Here is a 21,245-nt window from a genome sequence, read left to right on the forward strand (position 1 = left end):
CAGTAAATATTCCTGGCAGTAATGCAGTACTGAACTTCTTTTTTTTTTTTTTTCTTTTTCCTTTAAACCAAAGGTATACCTATCAAGTGACTCAAAACCAAAACAGATAAGCCTTTTATGGCTTAATCATGGATACAAGAGCCATCGCCTAAGAGAGTGCAAACGATGCAGGCTTCCCAAGATCCAGAACCACTGCCAAAGACAACCAAAAGAAAGTAAGATTTAGTCAGTTCCCATGAGACTGGCAGCAGTCCACAGGACACTAACCACAAATGGCAGAAGTCAAGCCAAGTTCTCAGGACACAAAGCAATACATAGAAGAAAAAAATAGCTGTCCCTGGGAGGGAAAGGATCTATAACCAATGGGTACCCCATAAACAAACTCACAAGTGTCTGAATTTGAAAAGGAAGGGACAACATGAAATGTTACCTTCCTCTCTCAACCAGGCGCTACAGACAGAAATTTGAAAGAGCTGGCTTTGATAAGAATTCTCACCCTTCTCCAGCTTCTGCCAGTTTTCCTAGGATTCCATCTGCAAGCTCCAGAGTGAGCGGAATGTCTCAGCAGGTCCCATCCTGGTCACCAGAAACCATACAGGAGAAAAAATATCTTTCTCTCTACCCTCTACATTAAATTCTTGGCTCCAAGATCGCTTTTTCTCTAGGGCACCAAGTAAACTGATAAGCTTATCTAGGCTAAAAGTTTCCCACTGTGGCTACTGTAATTATCTTCAGTAAGGTTCAGACAGACACAGGTCTGGGCCCATAATTTTTATATAGATTGTTAGCCAGAGTCCCAGGTGGAGGAGTCCCAGACTCTTTGGACTCAGAGGAACCCATTTTCTCTCTTATTTGCCCCCATTGAAACAACATTTTAGTTACCTGGGGCCTCACACTGGACCCAGTACATTTTAAGTCAGATTCAGCTCAATCTCAGATATAGTCCAGAAAAAGAAATGTTCATATAAAGTCTGAGAGCTCAGAGCACAAAAACTGTGAAGCTCAAGTGAAACCAAGTGACCCTGTGTGGCCCTCCTGGGCACAAATCGTTTCTGTGTCCCCCGTTTCTTATTTGCAGGGAAAAGTCTTCAGCCTCCTTGACCTTCCCTGAGCTCCAAAGGACAGATTCAAACAGTTGCTAATCAGGGAAGGGAGGGAAGGCAGGAACAAGGGAGGAGCAGTCAAGAAACAATAGTGCAGCCTTGGGGCAGGGTCCTGGTTCCTTCTCAAGGAGTATACATAACAATATCTTTCAGTTCTTCTGCAGGAACTAAGGCCCCCATCCAGGTGGAGGACAGTAACTTCAGGCTGAAAGCAAGATTCCTGGAGCATTGCCCTGTTACTTCACCACCAACCAATGAGAAGAAAGCCACACACCTTGCAGCCCCAACCCAAATTTTGCCTATAACAGCTTCTCCCCCAAAACCACCCAGGAGTTCAGGGGTTTTGAGCACAAGTCACCTGTTCTCCTTGCATTGCCCTACAATAAACTTTTCTCTGCTCCAAACTCCGATGCTTCAGTTTGTTTGGCCTCACTGGGCATCGGGTACACGAACTTGGTTCAGTAACACATCTGAAAAGGACTTACCTGTGATCTCCAGAGATAGCAAGAAAGCAGTGAGCACAAAGGGCTCAGGGGCTACCTTATGCCTGCTCATTGCTTGTTGCTCCTGGAGGCCATCAGGGGTCTCCACTTCTGGCACCAGAACAGTTAAAAGATAAACTGAGGCATATTAAAAATTTTAAGGGTTTATTTGAGCAAAAATCTATTTGAATCAGGCAATGCCAAACCAGAAGTGCTTAGGAGTGTTCCACCAACAGGAGCAAGGGAAAAGACTTAATAAAGAAAGAGCAGAAGCAAAGCAGTGAAATTGAGTGACTGTAGCTTAAGCATTTGTCTTATTTGGAAAAGGTTCGTTGGTTTGTAACTGGTAGTCCTTAGGTGTTGATTTCTTAATCCTGGGGCATTTATAAGCTTAGGCTTTGGTTTGCTTATGTAGGCTGCTTAAGGCATTAGAACCAACTCAGTTTAATGGCCTCCTTGTTTAATTAATTTAACAATATATTCTGCTTACAGGTTCTTTACCAGATACATGTTTTGCAAATTTTTTCTTCCAGTCTGTGACTTGCCTTTTTCTACTCTTATGAAAGAGCTAAAGTTTTTTATTTTGGTAAAATTGAGTTTTTAAATGGATCATGCTTTTAGTGATATATCTCAGAAATTTTTGACTAACCAAGATCATAAAGATTTTCTCCTATGTTTTCTTATAGAAGTTTTATAGTTTTTAGGTTTCTACTGGTATGTCTTCAAGTTCATTAATCTTAGTTTCTTGTTGTCTCTGCCATGTCAAACTATTATATGTATAATGTGAGGGTAAAATAACAATAGATTCAGGAATGCAAGGAATCAGAAGTTTTACTTCCCATACATCTGTGTTTAAGATGCTATCATAGGACATGGAATCTTGGGGAAAGGAGCCAACACAGAGTAAAAATAACAAAAAGTCCTAGATTAAGCCTTGTTCAAAAGACCTTGCCAGTAAATAGATCAGAACAAGAGGAAAGAGGGAGAGGGATGGTTTCCGGGAGAGAGGGGGAATAAGGGAGTGGAAGTGTGCTAACAGATTACTGGACATGCTTGATTATTTGAAAAATATTATAGTTAGTCATTTGACAAGTTTTTACCCCAAAGAAAAAAAAGTTAAAAAAGAACATAAAGATAAGCAAACTTAAATTGCCCAATAATTAACTGCACGAAAAACAAAAAGTTATACAAGAGGAAGTCTAATAATACTGTGCCATATGTTTTGACAATGAAAAATAGTTACTTACTTGTAATAATACAAAAACTGTCAGATAATTAACCAAAAAATCTACTATACCTCAATTGGGAGAATGGGTAAGTTCTAGGGTAGTTCTAGGAGGGTAAATCCTCAAATACCACTAGAGAACTTTAAGAGATATTGTCTAAAATTAAAGAACCAATAATATAAGAGTATTTCCTAGAGATATGGAGATAAATGCCTGTTAACAGACAGAAGAATTTAAAGTGATTGCCTCTGGGCTGTGGGATGGTAGGGAGGGGGTTTCCGTGGAAGGTTTAAGCCAAGGAACTTCTCTCAGAGAGTGGAGAAAGAAAACCAAAGAATGGGAAGTGTTGTATTTTTTAAATGATGTACATATATTACTTTGTTTTCAAAAATTGATTTTTTAAGAGAGTGGTTAATTCAAACATTTACTTTTCAGCTGCTTGCCTGTGAGTCTCATAAATAGAGCCTTTGGCTAAAGGAAAGCAACAGGGCAATATGGCCACCCAGGGAGAAGGCACTTCACGGTATCTGCCTTTTCCTTCATCTTGTGGGAACATCTCACATTCCATTTCCTCTCTTGGCCCTCTTGGACTTCTATTCCCATCTCTGCAATCTTCCCCGCCCTAAAGGAGTCCCTGAGAGGTCACTCTGCTCTAAAATTGGAATAAATCATTGCTTTTAAAAGGCAAGTTATGCTTTTGACAGGATGAACTGCACGAGGGCAGGGTGTGGAAGTTGTGGATTATACTCAAAATGCAGACACAGTTTATTTGAAGTGGTGTCAGCCCACTATATGCAATTCTGCTGCAGGCAGATGCAGTGTTCTTAGGGCTGCTGGGTGATGGGGACGTCGCTGTGGTCTTCTCTGGCTACTCTGTTCAGGGGAGGAGGTGTGGTTGAGGAAAACAGCCCAGTTCAGACAATGCAGCAGCTGCCTTGACTAAGAATAGAATCCCATGTTTGATTTGAATTAGCCATTTGAAACAAGAGCAAAACAGCTCTGAAAGTACTACCATCTGTTTTCCTTTAAGGCTGGGTCATAAATAACAAGATGAAAATATATTTCCTGTTCTGGATTTGTGACCTGAACTGCCTTCTGCTGCGTTGTCACTGACCACTTTTGCTATACACCCACATGACATTCATTGGGGAGCTGTTGGCTGTAAGGTGGTTAGAATTTGTTGTTGTTGTGTTTTTCAATCTCTATATGGACGAAGAGCTCCTTTATTTCACCCTTCACTTGTTAAACAAGGAAATATAAGTAAATTATTCTCTGTGTATTTTTTAAAAAGCAATTCACACCAAACAGCCAAGTGTTCAAACTGTTGCTGTTGCCAAGCACACTTTTGCTGCAAATTCCTGCCTGGTAGAAGGATATCTTCCAGGTCAAGGTCAAAGTGAATGAAGAAGTAAGGGAGAAGACGGGAGCTCATCCACATCTATTACTCACCAGGCATTGACCTGCTAATCCCAATAACATAGGATGGAGAGAAGAGAGAAACATCGAGAGAGAGAGAGAGAGAGAGAGAGAGAGAGGATTCCAAAAGAGCAATAATATTTCTTTCCATGCTGGTCACCAGACAGTACTTGCGTCCTTCTTAGCTGGGAATTCCAGCAATTGTAAACTATGATTTATCAGCTCTTTCTCCAGTTATTTTTTTCATTCTCATTCACACCAAAAAAACTCTGATTGTGTTTCTTTGATAATTCAAAGGGAAAAGGCCACGAAGGCTGGTAGGCCATCCCATTTGTGCGCGCCTTGGGCAGCTGCCAATATATTCTGGGAGGCATTTCAAATGACAGACACGCAAACATGAAATGTACCATAAAGGGCTGTGATTTCTGCAAGTTTTAGATCGGCCAGCTGTGAAAGAAGCTGTACTTAACAGTGAATGTCTCCACATGTTTAAATGTTCTTTTTAAACGATTTTGAAGAAAAAGGCAGACTTAGAGCAACGGAAATGTTAGAAGGCATATCCATGAGTTAATGAAAGCGTTGCCTTGGAGACCTGGTACAAATGCTGAGTGCCCTTGATGAAGCCAGACACTTGGCAGTGATGGAGCCCAAGCAAAGCAGTCACCACGCCGCCATCAACTGAGACTTCATAACAGAAAGACAAGGGTGGGGAGAACCTGGTCATCTCATGCTTAGACTAACACAAAACCTTCTGACAGGCTTTCCTGCTGCAGGCTCAGCCCACCCTGAGCACTCTGGACCATGCTGTCAGATTACTCTTCCTGAAAAGAACAAAGCTTCTGAAAACAAAACAAACAACAAACCCTCCACTCATCCCCCATTTTGGCAAAACAGTCCCCAACCTGCCCTTGCAGCCTGACCTCCCTCCCCTGGAGGACCACAACGCCCCGCCTCCACTCTTTCCATGCCCTTGCCCCATTTCCATCCAGAAGGCTGCCAGTCCATCCTCCAGACATGGTCCCGCTGCAGCTTTCCCAGAGTCTGCTCCACCACCCAGCCCATGGGAGCTCCGTGACAGAACAAAGAGATAAATGTAAATATACTTGAGAAACATAGCATACTGAGTTTCCCTTTTGGAGAGTTAGTATGTATTTGTCATAAAAAGGCTCTGAGAAATCACACAGTGAAGAAACCCATTTCACTTTTTTAGCCAGTGGTACCCAAATGTCTTTGCCCTCAGGACCCTTTTACTCCTAACAAATTAGGGATTCGTTTAGAAACCACAGGAAAGCATTAATTCAAACTCCATCTCTTTCAGAAAATCACTTCCAAACACTCCATCCCATCCCTCTCGCCCCTCTGAACCTAGTACAGTTATTGTTCGCACCTCTAGTTTGATATATTTGTAATGGCTGATTAGGCATGGATGTCAAAACAATATTAATCATAATCATAACAGATACCATTTAAGAAGAACCAGCTACTTTCCAGGGATGATACTAGATGCTTTGCAGATATAACCTTAGTTTATTCAGTTCTAACAACACTGGGAGATAGACGGTATTATCCCCATTTTACCAATAAGGAAACCAAAGTTCCTTCAAAGTTTGAGTAACACAGCTAGCAAGGCATGGACCTGTGCGTCCATTCTGGGTCTTTGTGTAACCCATACGCCAAGGTCTCTTCTAGCATTCTGTGCATTCAACTAGATGGGCCACTCCTTAAGAATCAGAGACCATGTTGCCTTTCTGAGTAGCTGGTATGTGGTAAATGCTCAGCATATATGTCCTTTAATTGGCTGCTGAAACTCTCCGAAGAGCAGCAATAGAACAACAGACTGTATACAGATTCATGAGCTTTGCAGAATCAGTGTATATTACACTATGCCCTCCACTGCCCTTTTTAAAAATTCTTTTAAATTTTTATCAGAGAAAATTCTATATCTCCTAAGATAACTTCTTATTCTGCAACAAACTACATAATTCTTAAAGGTGTTTGAAGCCATTACAACTTACTGGCATAATTAGTAAAGGATAGACATCTTTAGTAGAAACAACTTGGAGCATCCTGCTATCTTCTCTCTGAGGTTGAGGCTGGTGCACCACGATGGGGCATGCTCGGTACACTCATTGTAGACTGGGATACTGATGACTGGTAGCCTCCCTCCTCCCTGACAAGCAGTAGAATCATAGTTGGGTTAACAGCCTTGATTATGGAGTTGGAGTTCTGGGTGGTACAGGATGGTGACCAAAAGCCAGATACCAGCACCAGACTGCCTGGGTGGAAATCCCAGCTCTGTCTCTGACAAACTGTGTGACTTGGCACAAGTTACCACACCTCTTCCTGCTTGACTTTCCCCACAGGTAACATGGGGAGAATAATACTACCTACCCCAGAGCACTGGTATGAGTAGAAAATAAGATACTACATGTCAAGTACTCCCAAAGAATGCCTGGCATGTAGTAAACATTCAGTAGCTGTTGGATATTTTTACTCTATTCATGAGATAAATGGAGCTCTTGGTTGATCGTTCCCATAACTATTTTTACATAAAAGTGAACAATAATAAGCTAAATGATATTGAATATTTACTACATGCTAGATACATTCTAAGTGCTTTCTAGACATCTTCTCTTTCAAGCCTCTTTACAACCTTTAGGTAATCACTAGTTTCATTCTCATTCTACAGATGGGAAACTGAAGGCCAGTGATTAAATAACTTGTCCAAGTCCATTTCGTAAGTGACGGTACTGGATTTAAACCAAGCTCTGCCTGGATGCAAAGCCCATAGTGCTCATCACTATTTTGTGTGCCATCTATATACATACATACAAGGTCATCAACTGTAACAAAGCTATTGTGATTGTGCCTTTGCTCTTACCATTCTCCAGGCTGCTAAGCCCACCTTATATGGTCCCCACCTACCCAGATTCTACTCCTCAGTGAGCCTGACTCCTCCTGGGCATCTTCCCAGACACCTGCTTCTCATGTCAGAGCCACGCTTAGCACTCATGGACTGAAACACACCATTAAGCTCTTTACTGGTTTCATGTCCCTCCAACTGCATGTTGCAACCAAGAGGCAAAACTACATTTTATATTTTTCTTCTATGTCACACAATCCTTAAGAAATATTCATGGACTGATGAGCTCGTTACTTAATATATTAAGTTTTAGCTTCCACTTAGGTTTAAGACGTTGTCAGTGACAGCATTTAGAAGAAATATTCTTCCTGATCACTTTTGGAAAGACCAGTATAAAAACTTCAAGTTATTATACTCATGTTAACCTTTACCACATGAGCATACTCATATCTCTGTGTTAGATTTTCCTGCATGTTTTGTTAGGAAGTGTTATATGAAGAGCCACATGTCCTTCATATTCACCTTTTGTCCAGTTTAGTTTCATTTCAGCATATAAACTACGTCTTATATCATTGGTAAAAGAAAAAGAACAAAGTTATATGCACGGTTATTTTTCAAGATAAAAGAAAAATGAGGGTTAAGGAAAGGACTTCAAAGTTAATTTACCAAAATCCAACTATATCCTTGACCTGTGCAGACCCCAATAAGGCATTAATTACAAAAGGATTAACACTCTTCTCCACTGTAACAATGGACTCCTCTGTCAATAGGAGGTGATAACGATATTTGCATTCATCCATTAGCATGGGATTCACAGATTATGAGAAAGGTCTTAACACTCTTCCTAAATGAAGTTAAGCAACGCTGTGAAGGGGAAGAGCTACTTTCATAGTCTAAAAGGACTTGAGCGATTTAGAAAAATCCCAGCAACACTTTGCCCTGTGCTCTGCCCAGAGCTCGTAGGGGGCGCTATGAACGTGTTAACTGGCAATATTTATCCTGTTTGCATGCAAATGGGGACACTGCATTAGCAAATGACTCCAAGGATATGGTACAAGAAAATATTTCCCTGTTCTTTTGCACTATATACCCAGCCTTCCCCTTTTCCTCTGCCCACTTGGATGACTGTCCAACTTCAGAGTGGATGCAATGACTCAGTGGGAGAGATATAAATAAACATTTTCTTCCCTGAATGATTCAACATGTTACAGCCATGTTGGAACAGAGAATACCATTAGCATGGTAAACTTTACTTATAAACATTTAGAGTTATTTTTGCTTAACTGAATTCTGCTACCAGTTCTACTGCCTATCCCTTGAAATAGGATTTTGTACTTTTTGTGGAATGACACGATGCTTTAAAAATGTAACAGATATAAGGATACCCGGGCCAGGGAAAGAAAAAAGGATTTATGAATAGTATACACACCCTCAGTGGAATTTTTCTTACTCTTTGAAGTCTTCCCATCTAGGTCAAGTCAGCAATGCTGCCAAAGTCTTCATGGGCATAAGGAAGCCTTTCACATGCTTATAACCTTGAAAGATAAATGAAAGGCTAGCTAAGAACTTTCCTTACATGTTCATTTTTCCTCCTTGAAAGGATAGTAGACTGAAAATAAAACAGAGTTGACAAGAGTGCCAAATCGCGCCATCTTTCTGCCACTATTTAAACTCGGCAATTTTTTCTCACACATTTGAGCTCTGAGCCAACAGAAGGGGACAGGGAGGGCAGCAGCATGTTAGAGGCCGGGTATGGGAGGCAGGGTGCTAAGTGGACCCCCACGGTCTTCACCTACTTGTGCTGTGAATGTGATTGTTACCGCACAGGGAGAAAAGAAATTTTGCACATGTAATTAAAGGAACTAAGCAGCTGGCCTTGAATTAACCAAAAAGGAGATTATGTGGGAGAGCCTCAACTAATCATGTGAGATCTTTAAAAACAAAGTGTTTTCTCCAGCTGGTGGCAGAAAAGGAAGAAAGGGAGATTAGAAGAGGGGGACGGATTCTGCATGAGGGAGGCTGTCCATCGCTGAGATGGAAGGAACGGTGAGGCAAGGATGTGAGCGTGCCGCCTAGGAGCTGAGAGTGGTACCAGGCCCGCGGCTAACAAGAAAACAAGGATTTCACTCCTGCAACCCCAAGGGCCTGAATTCTGCCAACAATCTAAATGAGCTTGGAAGTGAGACAGGAGGGAAGGGGTCAGGGCACAACCGTGAAAGGAATGACACAGCCATTGAGGATATGACAAAAACTGCTTAAAACCAACTAGGCCCAAGATGGCGTAGACCTTGAGCCTCATTATACGCCCCTTGTAACACATTAGCATGCTAAATGACACACCCACAGGTGCCATGACAATTCCGAGGCTGACCATAAAAGGCCAAGAAGTGGGTGGTGGCCCACTTCCTGGAAATCCCTGCCCCTTCCCCAAAATAGTTGCAATAATCCTCTCACTTGTTAGCGTATGAAATTACTCAACCCATAAAAACTAACCACCCCATACTCCTTCTGAGACAGACCACATTCTGCCTATGAAATGTGCATCTCTCCAAATAAACTCACTTTCACTTTACTCTGGCTCTCTCTTGAACTCTTCCCTGGTGAAGCCAAGGACCCTCACTTGGTGGCCTGTTCCAGGGACTCGCCCAAGCCGTGGGACATGACTGCCTTCTCTTGCCCCATCCTCCTGCAACAGAAGCATTCTTTCCAGAATCTCCAGCTTAGCCCTCCTAGACCCTTGATTTTGGTTTTGTGAGACTCTAAGCAGAGAATCTAGTTGCACCTACCCAGACTATTGACCTACAGAATTATGAGATAGTAAATGGGTACTGTCTTAAGCTCTTAAATTTGCCGGAGTTTGTTACAAAGCAATAGAAAATGAATTCACTTAGTATTAACGGAGAATCGGTCTCCAAACACTCCCACTATTCTCCTGTTCCAAGTTTCCTTTCCAACCAAAATATCTTCTTTGGTTCCTTAACATACCTTTTGCTTTCTCCTAGGCAGCCTTTACACACATTAACTTGCTATCTTGAAAGGCCTCTTTTCTGTTTAGCCAAGGCCTTTGAGACCAACCTAGAGCTTATAACCTGAAGGAAAGGAGCCTGACACAGTTTTCTTTCCAAATTCAAGTCATCTCACCTGAATAATTCAACTGTCATTCAATGATGTCCTGCTTTGTGGCACCTTTTCCTATGTGGTCTATATTCTTATTTTACTCCTATTTATTTTCTTGTTTATTAGATAGTAAAGCTCTCGAAAGCAAGTGCTTCTAATTTTTATCCCCTACTCTACCTAATACATCCCTTGTACATCACAGGCACCCTGTAAATATTTGTTCAGTTGTTTTGTTCTGAAGTATCTCTCTTTAATCTTAATGAGATTAAATGACACCAACAGTCCAAAGAAAACCTCATTAGCCAAGCAACGGGAATCTCAGCAGTGACCTGCCCCACATTCTACTTGGCCTTTCACTACCATGAACCCCAAACACACTTAAACTGTCAAAATTAAAAATGTAAGTGCAAAAACAAGATAATCACAGAAAGTAATGTTTGCCAATTGATTTGTGTGACTTTCAGTGACATTGTAAGCTCCCAACTGTCCCCTGAGCTGCCAATTTGCATAGAAAGGGATGCTTTCTCTATGGACCATGTTTACCATGAATACACTATTCGCATGACTGTGCAGGAGAGGAAAAGACCAGCAGAAAATATAAAGCGTGTTGGGTTGAACGTCATGAACAATTAAGAATGATCCACATAACAGGCGTGAAGAAGCAAAAGCCAGAAGTTACCCACGGTGTTGCAAGCCATGCAGATTGGCTTTACTCCCTTGAAATACAAATAGGGCTTAAGATCCCAGCTAAGACATTTACTAAACTAAATGAACCTATTTTAAAGTTTCAGGGAAAAGCAACAAGAATGCAATTTGGAAAAATAATGAAAGTCAACTTCGTCACACTCCAGTGTCTCTACCCAACCCCAGAGCAACACGTTGCTCCATCACCATATGAAAATCCAACTCAAACTTTAAAAATATCATTATCTATTTTTCTTTGTTTCTCGAAGGAAAATGTGAAATGAAAATCAATTTTACGTGTATTTTATGTGCTCTCTGTTATATACAGAATTATAGAACTTGAGGGCTGGCTGAGACTCTGACAGGCTATTTTGTTTATTCTTCTCCATTAGGCAGGCCCACACTTAATCCCTCCTTGATGGGAAAATCTCTATCGTTTTTAAAGACTTTCAGAGATTTCTCAGACTCTCTCTAACCCACCAAGGTAGTTAATAACTTTTCTTATTATCTAGCCTAAATCCTTCACACTACGCTTAAGACTCATTTCTTCTTGTCTGACTGTTCACTAGAGGTACAGGGAATAATTTATCACTCTCTTTCATATAAGAAATACTCATATACTGATAATAATTATGGAATTAGCTCTGCAATCTCATGATGTAATATTCCAAGGTTGTTGTGGTTCTCTGCAAAATATTCTGCAACTTCTCTTGCTTTCCTTTACCTATCAACTCAAAAATGGTTGCTACCCTCTGTTAAGGATTTAATTACCTGATTCTGAAGTCCTTGGTAGTTCTTATATGTTACACCTTGGGCATCTGTCCAGGGCTGTATCTCAGGAATATGGGATGAAATAAATCATCCAAGGCTGTCCTCACTCCTACAAATAATTTTATGAAGATAATTTGGTTGGAATGAGCATTGAAGGCAGCTATGAAATGTGAAAATAAGTCACAGAAAGGTTGTCTATATAGAAAAAAAAAAACTGAAAGGAAATATATCACAATGCTAATAGCAGTTATCCCTGGATGATGGTAGGATTCTGTGGGTGTGTGTTTTGTCTTTCTTATTTTCCAAACCTCTTGTAACGCATTAATTTTTAATGAGAGAAGAGTAAGTAGTATGTGTAATGTGTGTGTGTGTGTGTGTGTGTGTGTGTGTTGGAAAGGGTAAGAAGGAGCTGCCACATGGATTATATAGGAGGGAGGTAGTGGGTGGCCAACCATCCCAGTCTTCACACTGAAAGTCCCAAGTTGCAGAAAACCCCTCAGTGCCAAGCAAACCTGGATGGCTGGCCACGCTACAGGAAACCAGGCGAGGGGACAACATAGATGCTGCTAGGAGTGGTAATAATACAAATACCATTATTTTTCCTACCAGATGGAAACCACTTGCCTCTTCCTGATGGGCTGCTCAGGATCCTTAGATTTGGGGGACCCAAGCAACACCCCAAATACGTGGAAAGGTAAGAGCAAATCTGTGTTCTCACCATGCTTTCTTTTTCATATACAGAGGCACTTTGCTGATTCAGGGCAAGGTAATAAAGGATTTTAGATTGGATCAGAACAGAAGATTCTAGACTTATGTGTTCACTTTGCTTTTGTTTTCCTTTCTCCCCGGGGCTCAGGAACTAGAAATCCAGGCCCACACCTTCAAGAGCCAACTTAAGACACAGACATGGCATCAGATCAATGTGTCGACCTGGTACCTTGCATCAGGTTCCATACACAGAGCCCGCTCTAAGCAGAACCGTGGGGCAGGAACACAGCGCTGGCTTTGAATGCATCTCCACTCCTATTAGAACCACCCTTCCCTCCTTCAGGAGCCCAGCCGCTATCCCAGGACTTTGCTGCGTGAAGTGCATTTGTTTCCAAGTGTTGTGTGGTTACAGTGGAGGCCCAGGAGAAGTGTAATAGCATTGGAAAGCAGAGGTTTTCGAGCAAGGCATATGCAACTCAGAGCAAATCCACAGGCAGATCTTACCTTCAAGCCTCCATTTACACCCTGTAACAGCAATAATAATCACATTATCTACCTCCTAAACAATGCATGTAACATGCCTAGAACAGGGCCCAGCATTATGAGCATAGGCACATATATACACACACATATATGTACCAGCAAGGAAAGAGCCTTACTTCTAGTCTTCTTTAAGACAAAATCAGTCTCAATCATTCATTAAACATTTACTGAGCACTCACTGAGGGCCAGACTGGGCTAAATATCAGGATACAAGATGACTAAGATATGGCCTCTGTCCTCAAGGAGTTTACAGCCCAGCACAGGGAACAGATGTGAGCACAACCTGGACTGTTCTCTGAGCAACAAAGCAAGTAGGTAGTGAGTGCTGGGAAGAGTAACATTAGGGAAGCCTGCACAGAGGACAGCATGTTAGAATCAAATCTTTCAAATAATTTTTAATTTTTTAATTTTAGAAGTACACCACTTCACTATGAAAAGATTCAAAACACATAAACAAAACAGAGAAAAATGAAGTAAAACCATTTGTGACCCCCAATGCCAAGAGGTGAACAACTTTTAGCATTTTTATATCCTTCCATAATTCTTATATACATATGGAAAATATATATGTATCCTTGGTGAGGATTATATGGTACATACTATTTTGTAATCTGATTTTTTTCACTTAAAAATATAGCCTGCACTGTCTTCCATATCAAGAAATATAAAAATAAGTACAACTTTTTAAGTGTCTGCATAGTATTCTACCATAAATGTACTTGTAATTTTCTTTTTAACCAATCCCTTTAATGGTTTCCAACTGGGTTATGCTGGACACTCTCATTCAATGGATGTTATAAGATTTTTTTTTTTTTTAAGGTGGGGTGCGGCATGATGTGATTGTAAGGAAACAGTCAGGCAGCGAGGAAGATAGATCCCATCAAAAAGAATTCCAGGGCTTCCCTGGTGGCGCAGTGGTTGAGAGTCCGCCTGCCAATTCAGGGGACACGGGTTCGTGCCCCGGTCCGGGAGGATCCCACATGCCGCGGAGTGGCTGGGCCCGTGAGCCATGGCCGCTGAGCCTGCGCGTCCGCAGCCTGTGCTCCGCAACGGGAGAGGCCACAACAGTGAGAGGCCCGTGTACTGCAAAAAAAAAAAAAAAAAAAGAATTCCAGGGGCACCAATATTCTAGTTGGAGTTAAAGAGGGCCTGAATTAAGGCAGCAGTGGGCAGACGGGGAAGAGCCCAGCTGGGGGACTCACGGATTTGAACTTATAGGACTTGGGGGCTGACCATGGGACCCTGAGTCCGGGGATCAGTTGTGTCTTGATGGGGCTTTATCTCCTCGCTGCTTATTAACCACAAGAGAGAACCCAAGAATCGTGTGTCTGGGGACACGTGGATATCATGAATTCCTTTTAGGACATGTTGAGGTTGAAGGGCATGTGAGACTCTGACATGGGGATGATCCGTTGTCAAACCCATAGCTCCAGGTTATGTCCAGGTGGAGAAGTGGCTTTGGAAATATTCAGCAGGATGAAGAAGACTGTCCAGGAGAGCTGTGTTAGTGGGCAGACTGAGAGGTGAGGACAGATTATGTGGGAGGAATAGGACAAGCTAAGAGGGACCAGCCACCGAATCAGAGATGTGAGCACAGGGCCGCTGAGGTGTGCGTGAGGAGAGGCCAGGCTGGGAAAGGCTCATCTCTGTGACAGTCTTTTGCTGCTGGAGGACTCAGAAAATCCCAAGGGACGTGTTAGCTCTTCTGTGGACATGCCCTTCCCCAGGGTGCAGCCACCATGAATGACGTCATAATAAATGTTAGGACCACATCCAAGGCCATCGGTGGGGGTCAGGCTTGGCTATTAGGATGGAACACTGAGATATCCTAGAGGAGAATCTCTCAGACTCTGCTAGAGCCCGCTCATAAAAAATGGGGGAAAAGACATTTATAGTCACACAAGTTTGAAAGCACAGAGGTAAGTGTTTAAAAGGAATTCTTCGCTGCAGGACTTTTCAGAGGCTTTGATACTCATTAGAACTGTGCTTCTTCAAGAGAGACATGCGGTGGATGGCATCTCCCAAACTTTTGTAACCACGGAATTCTTTCCACACAGAAAACCTACTAACAACTCGGAGATCACTCGTATTCTGGGAAGGTGTATAGGAAATACAGACCGAGAGAAACGCAGCAGGTACTATACACAACCCCAAGCTCAATTACTCACAATAACAAAACAAAGCAGCTAATTTACTTTTGTCTGCAAAATAGGTCAAACACCAAAGGGAGAAACACAGTAAAGTCGAGGAGTCTTTTGGTGCCATATTTCATTAGTTCTGAGTCACACTGCTTTACATGTTACTCTCTGAAATCGAAAATCAGGATGTATCTCAGAGGTGGTGTCTAACAATCTCTGTCTGCCCCGTGCCAATCATGACAGAGTTCTCACCGCATCAGCAACTTGGAAAAAAAATTCCTGAAAAATTAGAAAGGCACTCTTGTAAATCAAATGTTTGCGGGGAGTGGGTCTGGGATGGTAACTAAGTGATCAGCCACATTCTTGACCTGGGAGTCAAAGCCAGGTAAAGGGCTCTGCACCAATGGCTTTTGGCTATCTTACAGACTCTTTTAAGAAACAACAAGCCTCAGTGTCTTCAAAGGAAGTCACTGATATATACACAAGCATGGGCATCAATGACAGTAAATGAAAAGTGATGCAGAAGAACTGGCCTTTGGATGTGAAGAAGTTTTAGAATATCATAATTACTTAGTTCCCTTATGTTTTTCCTTTTTTCTGTAGGCAAAAGAGTGATAGATTTAAAAAAAAAAAACAAAAAAAACTATGTCTAAGTACAAAGACTTTAAATGAGTATAAAATACATTCTAAGTGATAAGAAAGCATCGTATCATAGTTTCATGGGCAGTGATTTTTCCTTCTTAGTGGTATATAAAATAATGGAGCATTTGAAGTCAATTGTAACTTAGAATTAGTGAAATGGATAACTGGCTTTGAATAAATGTATTTTGGCCAATTCTTTTTAAAACTTTTTGCAATTTATTCCCAAATGGCTAAAATTCCCAAGGAAATTCAATTAACTAGCTTTAGAGTAAAATTTTTGAGAATACCCTTTGGTTCCCTTATTCTTTAGGATTTCAAAATCATCACTCTCCTCTTCTTGGAAATCTCAAGCCAGCCACCTCCTAAAGTAACATCTCTGTAACAGGCTTCTGCCTCTAAGCTGTCCTGGACAACAAAGCTTTGCACTGGACCAAGTCCCTAGAGAAAACCTAGCTTCCTCTAAGTTTTTGTTTGCCTCTGCAATTCTCTTTTTATAGTTGGAGCCAGTGGTAAGGCCATTCGGCCCCAGCTGATCTCAATTAAACCCTCTGTGTGAAGCAGGGGGTAGGCATGACCCAGCACTGTCTCTCCCCTCTTCATTTCCTTTCTATAAAACGAGGGGATGAGATAAGACATTCTCCAGGTCCCTATAGCATTAACATTCTATGTTTTATGTTGACTTCTCAAAACAATCAAAATGTATTCTTGATATTTAACTTTCATTTTATACAAAAGAAGCATATTATACTCACAATTAACCATTTTGCCTTAATAAGTAGATACAGCTCTTTACAACTCTCACAGCCTATTGCCAAATTTGGAAACACACTTCAAATGAACATTTTTCAGAAGGTCATTTAATGTATACCAGCGTCTCTCTGAATTATTTGACTTCTGTGTTTTAAAATTATATTTGTTCTCATCTTGAAAGTAACCAGAAGTGCTGGGTCTTAACAAGATAATCATTCCTAAGTTGAGATGGGCAGTTCTGATGAAGTTAACTATTTATATGATCTACAGTCACTAGCCCACAAGACTGTGAAGTCGAGCTCATGTCCATCTCATTCACTATGGTATCCCTAGCACAGAGCACGGTGCAATCATGTAATAAGTGCTCAACATCTTACTACTGGATGAAAAGATGAATGACTCAATAGCATTGAGAAACAGATAATGACAGGCAAAATGAATTGTTAAATGCCTAATGTGTGTGTAGTATAAACCACTACAAACAAGAACAGATAATTTAAGGAGACTAATCTTTCTTCTGAATTTTGTTCCCTCCAGGACATAGTTCAGAAACATGGTAACAAAACATGCATTATTATTGACCCTAGGGAAACAGGTGATTGATATTGAAGTTTGTGGGATTATTTATCATATACATGCACAGGCATCTTCTCAATCACTAATTATAAACCAGACAGCTTCAACTGTAGCAAAAGGAGACTCCTAAACTGAATATTTGAATTCTTTTTTAATTGTTGAAGATTCATTAGCCCCTTGAGAGAAATACTGAAAAAATGTTGGATGGAGGGCTGGACCCCTAAACCCCAGAATTAACATTCCCATTAAAAGAGTGTAAGCAGCTCCCCAAAATCTGATGGGAGGTGTCCTTTAGAGGCAGAAAATTTACTTTTGGAAAGGAATAAGCTGAAGACCTTGAGGGTCTTATCTGATGAGGAGAGATGAGTTTTTGAGTGTGGCACTGGGAAAAGAGCCTCTATCCAGCCCCTGGAACTTGATCCAGAGAAGAGACTAGAAGTCTGGGAGACACCTGCCCCATCGTGTGCAGAGAGGAAGGAGCCAGAGCAAAGCTGCCTGAGCCTGTGGGGATGTCAAGGGCATCAGGAAATTGCTGGGGCTGCCAGGCACCCAGCAAAAAGGAGGACATGGCAGTGTTTGTATCCCAGCACCTTTCTCTGGTTTGGGACTTTTGAGTTCAAAACCCACTGGCATTTTTATTCAGCGACTTGTTTATTCCTGATTTTTGTATGTCTTGGAAAAGGAAAAATGGCATGAAAATTCCTTAACATTGGAGATGTACATTCAGATTCTTACCATGCTCCCTGGCCAGTTTGCTGAAATCTCAGAATTTTTATAAAAATTATCTTGCTTACCAGAATTCATGAAATTCTTCCACTGAACTAATCTACAGATTCTGTCAAAACAAGCTCCTTCTCATATGTCAGCAACTATGGGTCTTTCCATATATTGATGGAAAAAAATACATATTGATGTGCAGAAAAGCAAGAGAACTTGAGGGGTAGTGAGCAGAGGAGAACGTTATTCTGATCTTTTTCAACCCTGAAGAAACATTTGAATCGGGAATGCTGTATCTATCACAACCACAGAAATGTGTACCTTAGATCTCTACTATTTTAATTCTCTGCATTATACCAGTATATTAACTATTGATAAGAACCATCCTATAGATTTTTTTTGTCAAATTAGGTAATTTAATTGATCATATGTAACTAAATACTACAGAGTTGAGTGATAAATGGTAACTTGATACTATTATTCCAGTCATCTCCAAAGATCAGAGAATTAAATATGAATATATGCATACTCAGGATCCTAAAAGCAGCAGCACAATTTTTAAAGTTATAAGGCTAGTTGGTGGGGTTGGAGAGAGGTCGAAATAAAGATTCATTTCATCCAACAATTCTAACTAACACTCATTCATCCTGAAAGAAAAAAGAAAATGCAGCTACTCTATTGATCGTTATTTCAGAGGAGTTTGCAGTGTCTATCTTCACCAAGAGCTTCTGATTCTTTCATTGGAGGAAAGTTGGGTAGGGGAAGAGATGCATGCAAAGGCATGATGACCTTCTTCTCCATACATGCAGCATATTCCCACTCTCCCTTTCTCTCGTCTGATGTGTGGCCTGGACACGTTGCAACCCATGCTGTGCTGCGGGCTGGAAGGAAAAGGTTTAACTGATGGTCTCAGACCAGGACTACATTCCTTTGTAAACTTATCTCTGTGTCTTCCCCCACAGGTCAGCTTAGAGGGGAGGAGATGTGTGGTATGAACAGCTGGGGAAGAGGTGGAGCACAGCACATGCTGAATGGAAACTAAGCATCCATGTCTCTTTTGACCCTGGCCTCCATGGTAGGAGATGAGGTAGACTTCCAAACTCCCCCCTGAAAAAAAAGGTGAGGAACACTAACCCATCTGAGCTAGAATAAGTCAAACAGAAAGACTTGGCTAGTTCTGAGAGACCCAAGGTTTTCTACACATATCATCAAATACCTGCCCTGCAGAGCTTCAAATAAATGCGTAACAGATAAATGGGTAAACATGAGGCCAATGGTATTTATCAAATTGGAGGCAGGGAAATCAGGATACAGGTCACAGGAAAAGTTGAGAAAATTCAGAGCTTAACTAAAACTCAATACAGAGAGATTTCTTTCTCTGCTTCCAAAGAATCATAGCTAAACCCAGTAATATATTTTATGCACACATATAGAAAATGTATTTTAATTGAGTAAAGCTTTCTAAGTATGCAAATAAATTATGTCATTAAAATAAACCCCTCCGGGTGTTCACACCATGAGGAGAAGATTCCTAATCACTGATACAAGAGTATTCCATGAGTGAGCAATAGCTATTCTGTGGGAAAAAAATAAATTAATTAAAGATAAATAAAACTCCCAACTGGCTGCATATATATATGTAATTATATATTAAATTGTATTCTACATTATATAATTATATTATACAATTATATATACTTTTATATTATGTATATAATTATTATGTACACAATAAGCCTTTAAAGGCAGGCCATGCCCAGAACAGCGTGGGAAATCACATGACATATGAATGTCACCCACTTACCTCTAGCCTATGTTTTTACACAGTCATATACTTCAGTATAGATTTGGGACACTGCAGTTTATTTCATATTTAATACTACTATTAAATGTTTCCATGACTGAAAAAAAGACATTTTACATTAAAATTATTTTTAATTTTTCAGGCATCTTCAAAGCATCTGAATAAAGCAAGCAAAATGATGAAATATTTCAAAGAAGACAAACTATAGCTCCTATTTTTTAAAAAATCAGGAGAGGAGCTCTACACAATGAAACAATTAATTTTTGGAGCAGCCTAATTCAAAAAAATGCAACTGCTGTAAAATGTGCAGTGATGTCTCTCTTCCATTTAATAAAAAGTCTTGTGAAATGAGAATTAGACTATTGAGTTATGAATGAAAAAAGGGGGTGGGAGGTGGAAGAGGATCTGAGTCTGTACCAACCACATGATCCAACATGACTCCGGATACTAGATGACTATGTGAGCCTAGAAATGATATGAATATATTGTTCTCACATTTTTTAAATGGAGATTTTTTAATGCCACATATTTGAGCAGACAAAAAAGCAAAATGAATGATGTTTTATATTTCTATATATACTTGGCTCTTAATATAAATGATTAAATTTACCTAAACTGTTTTCTTGCTCTGTTTTGATGAATTAAATTTGATCATTTCTTGCAGCAATTAATTTATATGAAAACTTTTCTTGATATTTTAATCCAAACTCACATGGTATCTAATGAACTCCTATTGAACTTCCAACAGTAGATTATAATTTTAAAATTGCATCATGTTCAAAACACAGTGAGTCATCTTTGCCTGGAACACATAGCCAGAGTAGCTGTGTGCAACTCCAGCAGGTCATTAAAAACTCCACAGGACTTTTGGTTTCTGGTCCAGCATATAAGGAGCTTGGAAGGTGTCACTCCAAAATAAGTCAGAGCCGTGAGGTCACAAGACAAACCGCTGCCTCAAAAACTGGAAAGACAGGAGGATGCAGAAAATCACAACTTATAGAGCAGAAACTTCCACAGGAACTAGTACCGGGTTAGAAAAACCTGAACGATAATTGAGAAATTGCTGGAGGTTCAGTGTAAACAGCTCTGAGAGGTAAAAACTCCAGGGGCGCTCGGTCATGGGAGGCCCTACACTTTTGTGAGTTTTACCTCCAAAAGATGGACCAGGTTCTTACAGTGAATATCAGAGGCAAGATCCCTTGTGTTTCTGGCAGGGGGAGGGAAGACGGAACCACTTAGAAACATGTCACAGCATTCTGTTTTTCTTAAAAAGGCCTGTCCTCAAGAGAAACTATTTAAAGAGCCTAAAATACTGGGGTTTTATCAAAGCCTAAGTGACTTGCACTTGTGAGGTTCAGAGTCCAGAGGCACAGGTTCACTAAAAGACTAAGACCTAATCCCAGGGCTCTGGAACACATCCCTTCCCCTCACCTTACCTCCACGTCACTAAAGGCCTATTTGCCACAGCTCCTCCCACCAGTACACTGTCATCTACGGTCTTCAAAAACATATTAGAAAATTGAATCCAATAATGTGTAAAAGGAATTATACACCATTTCCAAGTAGGATTTATCCCAGGCGTACAAGGCTGATTCAACACACAAATATTAATTAATGTAATGTTTCACATCAACAGGCTGAAAAAAGAAAAATCACATGATCATATCCGTAAACTCATAAAAAGCAATGGACAAAATCCAACACT

The sequence above is a fragment of the Mesoplodon bidens genome (assembly GCF_964165515.1).
Source record: "Mesoplodon bidens genome assembly, chromosome: 12".
In the NCBI taxonomy this organism is placed as follows: domain Eukaryota; kingdom Metazoa; phylum Chordata; class Mammalia; order Artiodactyla; family Ziphiidae; genus Mesoplodon; species Mesoplodon bidens.